Source organism: Lepeophtheirus salmonis, chromosome 3, assembly GCF_016086655.4.
Source record: "Lepeophtheirus salmonis chromosome 3, UVic_Lsal_1.4, whole genome shotgun sequence".
NCBI lineage: Eukaryota > Metazoa > Arthropoda > Copepoda > Siphonostomatoida > Caligidae > Lepeophtheirus > Lepeophtheirus salmonis.
This window is the reverse complement of record NC_052133.2, coordinates 44,996,116-45,009,249: the sequence shown is the minus strand read 5'-3', so window position 1 is coordinate 45,009,249 and position 13,134 is coordinate 44,996,116. Positions and strand designations below refer to the sequence as shown.

At 27.8% G+C, this 13,134-nt stretch overlaps 1 protein-coding gene across 1 annotated transcript in view; it reads left to right on the top strand.

Moving 5' to 3' along the window:
• The first annotated feature begins 577 nt into the window (after positions 1-577).
• Positions 578-13,134, top strand: part of LOC121115204 (uncharacterized) — a 263,751-nt gene continuing 251,194 nt past the window's right edge. The window contains exon 1 of the mRNA XM_040709395.2: positions 578-731. The gene's annotated coding sequence lies outside the window, so the exon portion shown is untranslated. The remainder of the gene's footprint in view (positions 732-13,134) is intronic.

The following is a 13,134-nucleotide window of genomic DNA, read 5'->3' as shown; positions in this document are numbered from 1 at the left end:
TATTTTTTTAAATTTTAATTGAATGAATTACATTTAACAGAACGTAATATTATTTTACAATTAAATGCAATATTTCCAAGAATTTTTTTTTATTCGGTAACTTATGATGTAATAGATGTATAACCCCGAGTCATCTTGTAAAACGAGATCCTAATAGAAAAATCATAAAAGGTTGGTTTCTATCCATATTTTATTGCACAAATCACTTGTGAAACATTTCAATCTTATTATAAAATAATTTCTTAAAACTATATCAATGTATTTACTTAGGAACATAAATTGATTTTTTGATAGTTGAATTACATTTATGTTAAGAGATAATTATTTACAAGGCTATTTTCCTTGCTAAAATACATATATAACTGAGCTTCAACACATATGACATTATTCTACGATCCCTTTCTTTACTCCGAGTGATCAAGGGGGGAGCGAAGGAGAGGGGGGGGGGCAAGTATATAACTATAAAATTATTTTAAGCACGCCTTTCTTCTTCGGACTAAAAAAATAACAGACAAAAATGGATTCTTTCATAAAAGGGTAATTCTAAGAGCCTGAGACTTCAGTAAGTTACGCTCTGTTGAGGAAGAGACACAGATTTTCTCTCTAATTCTCGTGTATTTATAAATTCGTCGTTTTTTTCAACTATTTGTGTATTTATTGGTTATTTTCCATCAAAAAAATTGTGTCTATTTTAAAAGTTATAGTACGGAATTTAGTGATCAAATATTAAGGTAAAAAAACTACTTTTTAATCAAAACTTAAGTGTTATTACATGACTTGACTTCACATTCTTGTGTTTTTTTAAATATCTTAAAATAATCATTGACTTGACATTTAATAAAAAAGTTAGATATAAGTATAGTTATAAATAATATAACTTTTGTTGAGTGCGATACATTTTGAGGCTACAACCTTAACAGTTTCTTATTTTCCTCAGCTGTTATCATTATTCTTTCATACTTGTGGATAAAAACGTCTTATTAAGTGTAAGCTCATTAATTATAAAGGTTAACACTGAGCAGCTGTGGCAAAGTTATAAGCGTTAATCCTTTTTGGAATCGGAGTAAAAAGTAAAATTAATGTAACTGTAATTTTAACCTATATATTTACAAAAGACCTTGTAGTATTTGTGTTTATTTCCATCCTCTGACGACTGATTGCAGCTAATTTAGTAAAAAATCATGTCACTCTCCTCCCAAATATTTTTTAAATATTTAGAGTGACCACCTTAAAAGTTTTTTTTAAATGCCTTCATGTCATATTTTTTACAATTATATATAAATATAAGTGTCAACATATATAAGTTTTGTATAATCGTTTTTTTTTTTACCTTTCACAGAACTTACATTTTTCCATGTGTCGAAAAAAAATGTTTTTGTGGAGATTTTAATTAATATTTTTTTTATGAGGAGACATGCATATGTAGAATTCTTAATTAAGTTAATACAGACTGTTTTTACATGAATTAATTAATACAGAAATGTTGGAACATAATGACAATTATGAAAAACTCTAGGAGTGTAACACATAAAAAAACCGTCAAAAAATATTTAAAAAAAAGAGTAACTTAATTATTAATTTGTTAGTATTCATACTACTTTTAAAAATACCTATTCCTTGACAGTTGATGAGATATTTTTGAATTAAAATTGTGTAATAATTGGAAAGGATAGTTAAATAAGTTATTTTAAAATTATCTATAGAAGCATTGGGATAGATATAAAAAAAATTACTTGTAAATATTTTTGAATATTAACTTCTCTGATCCCTCAAATCAAGATCTTGCAAACGACATATATTACCCAAGTAATACAACCATTTAATCCAAATACTATCTGAAAATGAGTGCATGTAATAAATAAATCAACAACCTGTTTGAAGACCCAACAAAAGTTCAAAGTGGCAAAAAATTCATGTTTTGTGTATAATCTAAAACAAAACAAAAAAAACGTTGTTATTAAATAAAAACGAAATATGCTATTTCACGTTCTTGGAAATTATCATTAGTAAGAACCTAATCTACAAATTTATATATTTTGGGGTAATATAAATTCTTGAAAGATTAAGTAAATTAAGTTCCTAATTTTTGGACTATAATATTTTTTTCATTTTTTAAATCAGCAGGAATAAAAAGGCATTAACATTGAAGAAAAAAAAACAGCCTCAATTTAAAAAAAAAAAAAAATTAAAATACAAATTTGGAAAATCTTCTATTTTGATCGATTTTTTACAAATTAAAAACAACCCAAACATTATTTGGCCTTATAAATAGATAATGTTTTTAATTTTTAAAACTTTAAGAAATTTGTTTTTAACATGTTTTCAACTTTTCACTAAATGAATTTTATAAAAAAAAGCTTATATCATGGAAATATTATATGGATAATTTCTTGGAAATTTTGTATATATGAAAAAAAACTCTAAAAATCTCTGGAGAAAAAATGTAATTTTAACATTCAGTTGTTTATCTTTCCAACAAACGTCAGTATTTGTAAAAGAGTTGTATATATATAAAGTCCCATTTACTTTGACGTAATAAGATTAAGAGTGTTGATGTTTTAACCACCTCGACTTTGACTGTAATGTATGGTCCATGAGATGGGAGCAATCCATTTTAGAGTATATTCTCACCAAGGGCTCACTGATAGCAGCTTCATTGGCTTTGTGGGAAAACTATTCCAGAAGACGTTTAATTACAAGCTAAAACTGATTGATTAGGTGATTTTACGAAGCTCTTTGCTACAAAGAAAAGCACTTTCTATGTTAACTTTGTCAATTGTAGGTAAAAAAAGTATTTATAGATATTCCAATACAAATCTGTAAGTGATTAAACTTTTTTGATGAGACTTTCTATACCCTTTCATCTTTCATTTTCATCACATTATTATCTGAGTATATTATGTGCAGGGTAGACACAGATTGTGTGATGTAGCTAGTGTTAGTCCAGTAATACTTACAGTCTAAAGACTTATTTTTGAGCATTAGAAATAAAACGTAAAACTCTAATAAATCATTATACTCCTACGAACAAAAACATGCTTAAAAAACATTAATTAATTTTATGTCTGTTTTTAGTCACATTAATACACATATTTTTCTAGCAAGGTAGTGTTGAAAACTCAAATACTTATCATGTTGATAATTAATTTTAAAAATGAAATAAAAAGATTTTTCCAATAATTTGTATAAATAAAAATTATTACCATGACATAGAAAATATATTATTTTTAAAATTTCCTATTTTTGAATAATTAAGCTTTAGGAGTCGTATCTCTATCGATGCAGGGATATATTTCCATTCAAATTTTATCTCTATGCTACTTTTTAATAATATATTGATATAAATATTATGATTTGTCGATAAAGTCTATAGAAGAGATGCCAAAAATATGTAGCGTTCTGATATTCAGAAACGTATTCTATTACCCTATTATTAATATAATATTTTTTAGTGTTTATACTCGCTTCAGTACCAAATTTGTGTTCAATCCTGTCTATACAGTAATCTTTACATAAACTATATTTGGTCAATTGATCTTGAACACAAGTCAAGAAAAGGAGAAATGTGGTTATAAGACTTACATTGGCCTTTTTTATTGTAACTTTATCAACTACATGTGCAATTTGCAGCTTCTTCAAAAGGTAAAAAGAACAATTTGTTAATAGAAAATGTCTATAATACGTCTAACAATAACAATGTAATTCATCTCAAGTTTTAGAAATAAAAACAAAATCTTCTAGACTGCTTTTGTGTTGAAGGACACCGAATATTCAATTGATTTTTTTACTTAATATATACATACATCCCTTTTTTTAATAGATATATTTAAGTAAATATGGGACTTTGTAATAAATTATCCAGGATGAGTTAATATACTCATGAAATTTTTGTTTCAATTTATAACCTTCATTTATGAGACTTAAAAAGGCCCCGATATGGTCTTTCTAATAAAACTTATCAATTTCTCCTATTTTTATTGTGAGGATCAATTTTTTCTACTTAAAGTGTAAATTGCAGAAAAGGGTACATACAAACAATTTTTGAATAAAAATTATGTTAATTCATATTAGAACATAAATATAATTTAATAAACAAAAAAAAAAAACATACTGGCTTGTTTTTGTGTAGACAAAAACCAAATATTTAATTACTCTTTTTACAACAGATATACATAACATAGAACCCAATATTTAAAACATATTTGAGTAAATTTGATGTTTTCTATTGTAATTTGTTCAATAATTTAATAGTCTATCAAATAAAATCTATAGATACATTTATCCCTCTTTAATTGTAATGATCAATTTTTGTTACTACGAGTCCAATTTGCAATTTCTCCTCAGAGTTGATAGGACTAACTTTTTGTTAACTGACAATAAATATCTAAAAGATTTATTTTCTTTATATTTGTATCTAAAAATTACCAAATATATCTGAATTAGCAGATTTTTTACTGGGTTAATAAATTACTTTTGTTTTAAAATGTATACAAAATTAACATCAATTTGTTTTTAAGATTTGGGAATTTACAATTAGCAAAAATAAATACTTTTTTTAACATAATACGGTAAAATTAGACTAAACTTTCACTTTAACATCAATAACTTTCCAATTTTTATCCAATTATGTTCAAAACTCAAGTGGAGACTTATTAATGTATATTTATTTCACAATTGTAAATAAAGAAAAATAAAGAAAGTATTTTACATTTTATTAGTATTTCATCACCTCAAAATAGCTTGTTAAAGTCAAATCTAAGTATGAGGCAAAGCGGACGGAGAAAATGTGTTTGCAAACTTCTCTTTCTCAGCTACACTTTGGTTTAAAAAAAGAAGATAAATATGTGATTACCTCAACTAGTCGTTTTGGCAATAAATGACTCACTAAAGCTATTTGGTATACTGTACCACATATTCATTATACCAAGCCATTTATACATTTAAAATGGTATTTTTACTAAATTTGTATTAGAATTGATACTTACAGTGTCATATTTCATAATCAAAATATTGGACTGCTGATGATATAACTATTTTTATACAAACACTATGTACTTAAAAAAAATTCTTTTATAAAAACAGTAAATGTAAAATTGTATTTTCTTCTAAAAAGTTTTGAATTGGTCATCTTATCCCACATTTAAATATTAAAAACCCTGTGAACACCCCTGTAAATGCATGTTAATTTTCCTTAACCACTACTTTCTTACATATTTTTGTCATTAAAGTATCAAAATACTTACACCAGATTTGGTGCCAAAACAGTTGACAACAATATAATGCCCCATTCACATGTAGTATATACACAGGGTAGTCAAGAATTAGATTCTCATTATAAAATTTATATTGCATAGTCAATGGTTTGTATTATAATATTTATAAACACTTTGTTATAGATTAAATATTGTCTACCAATTGATCGATAAATAATTCAATGTACTTGTTATTGTTCTAAACTAAGTACTTGCAGCTAGTCCATCGACAATTATCTACATTTTGCACTGTCAAAGTCCAAGCACAGAGAGATGTTAAGTACTTTTGTCACAAAAGTTAGCAAGAATGTGTTTGTACTAATCTTTACAATTGAGTTTAAGTGAGGCTTAGGGCATCCTCCTGCTATCATAATATTTCTGACTTGAGAAACAAAATATCTAACACCCACAATATACTTAATTTCGTCAAAATTAATGAGACTCTATTTCTAGAACATCTTGCACATCTCTCGACCTACCTAAATTATCAATAAATATTTTCATTAAAGATATCGATCTTACAGAGCTTTGCAAGGTGATGCTGTGTTTGTGCGTTTCGATAAATCATGAGTAGATAATCAATACATCTGAGTTATAATCTATAGCACATAATCTGGAACATTATTGATTAATAATTAGAATTCGATTAACAATTAATTCAGAACAAAGAGATGCAGATGTCAAGAGCCAATTTTTTGGTTCATCTGCTTTAAAATATCCGAAGTACTCTTACATAAATAGAAATGTAGCAAATGTTCTCATTTAAAATATATTCATTAATTATAGCAAGCTGTAGGAAGTACCCACAATGGTCTAGAGTTATTCAGCATCGAAGAACTGACGCACTTTGCTTCCAAAATATAGAAGATAGCTCCCCTAGAAATCATCAGTGTAAAGCTCAGTTTTTCATGAGCAAACTCAAGTGTAGGTACTCAATACTTTGATGTTCTCCCGTAAGGATAAAATAATAATAACTGTTTGAGATTTTTTATATATGACGTGATGAGCAAGGCCGTACTTTTTCCTAGGCCCGGGTTTCAATCAGTTGTATGCAGTATCTGATAACAAATGAATTCCAGAGTACTCTACTGCAAAATTGTGGATATCAAATCCTTCGTAAATATGGAAGGAAATATTATGAGCCGCAGCTACATCTCACATGTATAATATGTGATCCGCTCTCCCTAGGAGGTTATTATGAATCAAGTTCTCATTTAATGTTACTGAACCACTGCTGTAACTGTTTATCAAATTTCTCCTACAAATAAAATGACTTCATGTATCAAAAAATGTCCCTCTATTGCCTAGATTAATTACAATAAGTTTGGGAAAAGGTAATTTTGTATATCGCGAATATGAAGTTTTAAAATCATTCGATTTAAGTCAATAATGCCACCATATGTTTGAAAACTTGTCACCAACGAAAATCCAACTTTACATTTCCCTTCTTGTAGAAGTCCTAATCCCTTTTGGCAAAACCTGGGACAACCAATTTTCACAGGCCTCTATGGAGGCAAAATTTGTAACCGGGTTGCTTATAAACAGGAACAGGTGTTAGTCACTTTGGGACAGGTCCAAACTGTAGGGTGGATACATAAGAACTTCCTATCCGAGCTGTTATAGCTTCTGGCAAGTCATCAAATATGTTTGCAACCTGGCATTATCTTGATGAAACAAGATTCCTCTTCTATTCTCTAATGCTGGCTGTTTCTATTCAATTGTCGGCTTCCAACAGCCGAGTTGTTCACAATAGACGGCAAAATTGAGAGTTTGGCGATACGAGAGTAGCTCATAGTAGATTATTCACTGCCAATCCCACCAAACAAACAGCAACATCTTCCTGGCGGTTAATTCTGGCTTGAACACGGTCTGGGGCGCTTGGCATTGACGTAGGTGACTCATTTTTCATCGTTTGTCACAATCTGCTTCAGAAATGGATCGAGTTTGTTTTAATTCAGAATCTATTTGCAGATGGCAATTTTGTCCCTTTTACTTAAAAAAAAGTCAATTCCTTCCTTTGATACCTCAGACTCGACGCACAATAACTTAATACTGAACTGGCGAAGCGCATTACTGTCCAAAAGTGTTTGTAGTATATACTTACATCTTTAAAACGCCATATAGGATGATCTGATTTGACCAATAATTAACAATATAATTAGTTAAAAAAAGGTAAAATATACAAAATAACATTTCCCCAACTTAATATATAATATATAAAAAAATTATCTTTGATGTCCAACATGTCCGAGTTCATTTGACTTCAATCAAATTAAGATGAATTACAGCATGGAAGGTAGTGCTGCTAAATAGTTTACAGGTACTAACATGCACAGTAATTATGTATAATATTTATCTCAAATACTACACTTTAAATTATTTATCGAAAATGCTCCTTTTTTGCTTGCAAATAGAACAATCTCTTTAAGGACAAGTTACAACTTGTACATAACATATTTAAGCAAATAAATGATTCACCACATCTCTTCTAAATTTTATATTTGTGTCATTATCGAAATTAATTAATGTTTTCTCAAATAATATCAAATTACAATTACAAGATTGTTTTAATTGGCATTCATTTACAAAATAAGGATCATATGGTAATAAAAGGTCGTTTTTACATAAAAATAAAATGATTTTCTCAACAATGAGTTGCATTCAAAACAAAATCCTCATGTATTCTCGTTTATCTTTAATTATTATCTTATAATAATTCGTATTAATCTTTTGGTGTCTTTGCAAATACCACTTTCAGGTAGCAAAAATACACTGTCAGAAATACAAAAAAGTAATTTGACAGACTCTAGATAGTTAAATGTCAAATTGAAGTAAAATGAGTCAGATATTTAATGAAAGATTTTTCAAATGGGAGGAATTAGACTCAAAACTCAACTTTAACTCAATTTTGTGTTTTTAAGTCTAGATACTTTATTTCAGCTCAAAAACAACGACTACATACTTTATTTGTACTCAAATGGTAATAAGTGAGACTAATACTAGAATTGGGATTATTTCTTTAACAAATTTTCATTAATAAAATTATTTTTTTACTGGATAAGAAGTACTATTGTTTTTTTTTTCCAGGGAGAAAAGATAACTAGAGTCTGAATAAGTTGCAAAATACGAACGATTAATCATAATAAATTGTTGTTTTTTTTTTAAATATTTTGAATGTTAATAGTATTTATCAATCTGATCACAAATCATTGATTAACTAATTTCTATCACATACTGTTTTTGATAATTTTATTTTAAATTTTTTGAGTATTATTTGCTTTTTATAGGTTTTATACAACTTTTAAATACGAAAAAATATAAATAATTTTCATAATTGTTGGTATATTTTTTGCAAAATCTTAGGTTGATTTTTAAATATGTACTTCTCGAATCAAAATATACATAGCACCTAATTGAGTCCATCATTTTACCGAGATACCAACTTTTAAAATACGTGATCCCAGAAAATAACAGGGTTTAAAAAGTTATTTTTAAATTTTAAGATGGAAACATAAATTTTGAACTATTCTTGCCCATATAATTTTCTCAATTCTCATTATCTTTATTTCATCAATAATATTTTTTAGTGCCCGTTTGTAAAGCCATTTTGAATTCCGTAATACAATCCGAACTGCAACAATAAAAATAGTTTATATAATAAGTGGTGAACATGCTAAATTTAAGAAGACTATACATATATAATTAAATGAAACTTATTTTAGTACATAATTAAATGTGGTTTTGTCTCAGTCCTTATTTATTCGGTCTAGTTCAGTCCTAGGAACGGTTCTTTTACTTTTTAAAAATGCCGTCCATTAGAATTTTTCCATAAAATGTGGATGGTTTATATAGCCAAATAAAATTTATTTATGATATTTATTAAAAGCATTGCACATGTCTTGCAAAAATATTCCTACTTTACATTTTACTCTGTTAATAAATCATTTTATTTTATAACAGGAAATTAATAAAAAGAGAAAAACTCTTAATGAATTAACCAACAATCAATTTTAACTTAATTAAGAACCGTGAGTAGGACTGGACTGCCGTTTTCAGTCTTAAGTAACATAAATAAAATGTTGGTTATCACACTAGGAAAAAAATTCCAGATGGAATTTCTGTTGCTGTAACACAATGGAAAAACGAAATCCAGTCATCCCAAGAGAAAAACCTCAGACATAAACATATATAAATTAAGTATTTTCTTGATTTTTACAAAAGATTGTTTTGGAGTTGACACTCATTATAATTCTTTTTGTTTTTTCAAATTCTTTAGCACCCTTCAGTTATGTGTAAGCTTTGAAAAAAAAAAAAAAAAAGATGCGGAGAAGGAGGAATACAAAAGTACAAATATAAATTAAAGCCATATATCATTTAAATAATTTTTTTTTTCATATAAGAGTGCGTAGATAGAAAAAAAAAGTGAAAATTCCACTACGACTCATGGTCCAGTGAGTGAAGGAGTTATGGAACATATGGTAGGGAATAATAAGTAGGTAGGAACACACATGCTTGACTCAATCATGAATATAAATTATGTATTTAAGTGCATTATCTTGCTTTTATATCTTTAGTAAGGGAAACTAAAGAGGCGACAAATATATCAATAAAAAAAAATCTTGCACTGTGTTATATTCATATTTTGTCTCGTGTTATTGTTACTGATGGTTTTATTTATGCTTTATTCTACTCGCGTTCCCAACAAAAGTCCCATTTTACCATTCCATCTAATTTTTTGTAAATGAGTACATATAATGGCAATACATATTTTTTTTTATCCTTTTCCGTTTGACACACAATTTGTTTTTGGCTAAAGCGGCCAGATGCACAATAGACTAGTCAAAATAAAAATCCAAGAACTTGATACACAGCAAGGTGAAGACCCACTGACATATAACTTTCTGGAAACTTTGTGATCAGAAAGTGGCCAAAATTGTCCAAAGTCCTGCTTTATTGAGGAAAAAAACAGAGAAGAATTGCGGCCAATTGAGGAATGCAATTGCAGACAGCATCTACGTATTGCCCCATTAATCTATCCATCATATCATCAATAAATACTTATGGTATCCCAAATATGCAAGTTGTAATGAACTGCTTCATATTCTGTCAAACAAGGAGAAAGGAGTGAACTGAATCATGACTTTTGGTCCGCTAAAACAGAAACCTCCTGTAAAATATATTATATGTTTCTTCTTAAATACGAAAAATGTCTGTCCAACCCTAAAGTATAGCTCGAAAAACAATATATGGTTGGCGAAAAGTCTTTATAACTTCCCTAGGATCATGAACGCCATGTACAGATAGTAAATTATGGTTCCTGACGTTGTTAGTAGTGAGGGTAACGATATTCTTCCCTTCAGATTCAAGTAAGGCCTTAAGGTCAACTTCAAGGTCTACATCAGTGTTTTGTGCACCAAAGTCTTTCTCTATATCCCCAGCATCACGATAGGCCAACCTAGAATCAGACTGTATGACGGGGTGCCCTGTCACACCAGCAAAAGAACACTCGATTTTCTTGGATCTGATAATTGATGAACGCAAGTCTGGGTAATATACTGGTTCAGTACCATAACAAATATCAGGGTAATTTAGTAGTTATTGATCCTTTTCGACCAAAGATATTACGAAAAAATTGTAGAACTACTAATTTACATTAATTTAAAATGGTGTTCACCGAATTTTCGTTTGAGTGACAAATACCTCAAGCATTTGAAAACGTTTTTTATAATTTTTTTTTTTTGTACTTGTTTAAAAAAGCACAATTTTGTTTGGAATGACAAGGAGGCCTAGAAATTTGAGTGGTTACATTATTGTGGGTCAATATTGTTTTATCATAGCGTGTATTAAACAACACTACACATAGTTGCATGTTTCTGTAGTACCTTGAATTTAGTTAATGGTTAATATATACCCATAAATTACATGATGTTAAATAGTATTCAATTTATACAAATAAATTAAGAAACTAATATTTATGTTGTAAATCCAAATAAGTATTATAGATCAGATACCTTTACACTAAAAAACTCTTCAGAGTGCTACCATGGCTAAAAATACATGCTTGATATGAAGAATAATTATTCCTTGTAAAAAAAAACAATACTAGGTACACCTTTTGCAACTATTCCCTTTCTATTGATCGTTAAAATATCCCTCAATTCTCTTCACTAAATAAAGTTGGATTTTTTAAAATTGTATTAACTCATAATAAAGGAATAAATACCTAATTTAAAGGATTAAAGTTACAGCAAATATAATAAAAAATTATCTGCAGAACTACAAAATTTATATTCCCTCAAAAAATTTATTTGCACCCCTCAAAAACAATTTTTATCCAATATCTCGTAGAAAAATATATATAAATAATTCATTTTTTTCTACAATAGTCTGCACTATCAAATATCATTGTGATATAAATTGGACGACTGTATCTGTTTTGATGTTGAAAGAAAGGGACTGTTGCAACTGTCTCGTGTAGCAATTACATCCTATCTCATCCCTTTTTTTTTATAGGGAATTTTTTATCACGAAACAAAGATTAAATATTACAAATATATTCGTCAAATTATGTTAATCTTTAAGATAAAAATAATTCATATATTTTATCATTCCAATTTTTTACATTTGTTCATTGTTAATTTTGTTTAAATTGACAAAGATTATAATCCTGTTAAATGGACTGTTTTATATTTTTTGATTAAATAAACACATGGTTTTATATATTTTTATAGAGAATATGAGTCTTTTTCATCTATTTAAAGAGTAATTTAATTATATTCCTTCAACATGTATTAAGTTATTGGAGCTTTCACTTGTTGGAGATATTTTTATTTATCTTAAAGGGATCAATCTGTTAATAGCAAAGGAAAATTTTTCCTTATACTTTTTAGGGATATTTATATAATTGTATGTAACAAAATTGCAATGTCCATTTACACGAGTTGCATCAAAATTTTAATGCAACCTCTCATTTCCCTTAATTTGGTAGCTTAAGTAAAAGGAAAATAGATGAACAAGGAGGGAGTGAGTGGAAAATTATAAGTAAACTGATTTAACTGACCTGAAATGCAAATATGTCATATCTAAAAGGTGTGAGATTGATATTTTTTTATAGAGCGAACTTTTCTAAATAGCATTTCCTTACGGCATTTTTTGCAACTAGAGAACAATATACCAAGAATCTTTGCATGCTTAAACATATTTGCGTACAGTGACATTACACATCTCTCTACAGTTTTTTGCAACTTACTAAAAGTGCATAGGTCAAGATCACACAAACCGAATGGAGAAACATAGCCATAATTAATGTAATCTTTCATTGATTTTTAGGGGAAATGACTTTAGAGTAATCATTCTAGTTATTTTTATGAAGTTTAACTAACTAATTAAAGTTTATCAAGAATTATTAATTTCAATATTGGTCTTTACTTTTAAATTATTTGAATCTTATAGTAAATAACTTTAAAGCTCCTAAAATATTTCAACTTTGTAAGTAATTTGTAATAAAAATTTTGCCTTAGATGTTTATGATATTTATAAAAACTTGTTTAAAACATTACAGCAATTCAATTGCAAATATTCTTTATACAAATTAATAAAACATAAATAAATATTTTTATACAAAACAATGTTCATAACTTTTTGCAAATTAAATAAGCAACAAAAAAAATCTATTAATAAAAAGTTTAAACATATATGCAAAATTATACCGCAAAGAACATTTTCATATCATTTTAAAAATGGGGTTTGATTGATTTGATGACATACTGATTCATATTTAATTGTGATTGTGAATTGGTGCACAAATATATTCACGTATCTTATGGGCTAGTACATACTATAAGGATACAGAGTGCTCAATATGATACATTGTAATTTGCTG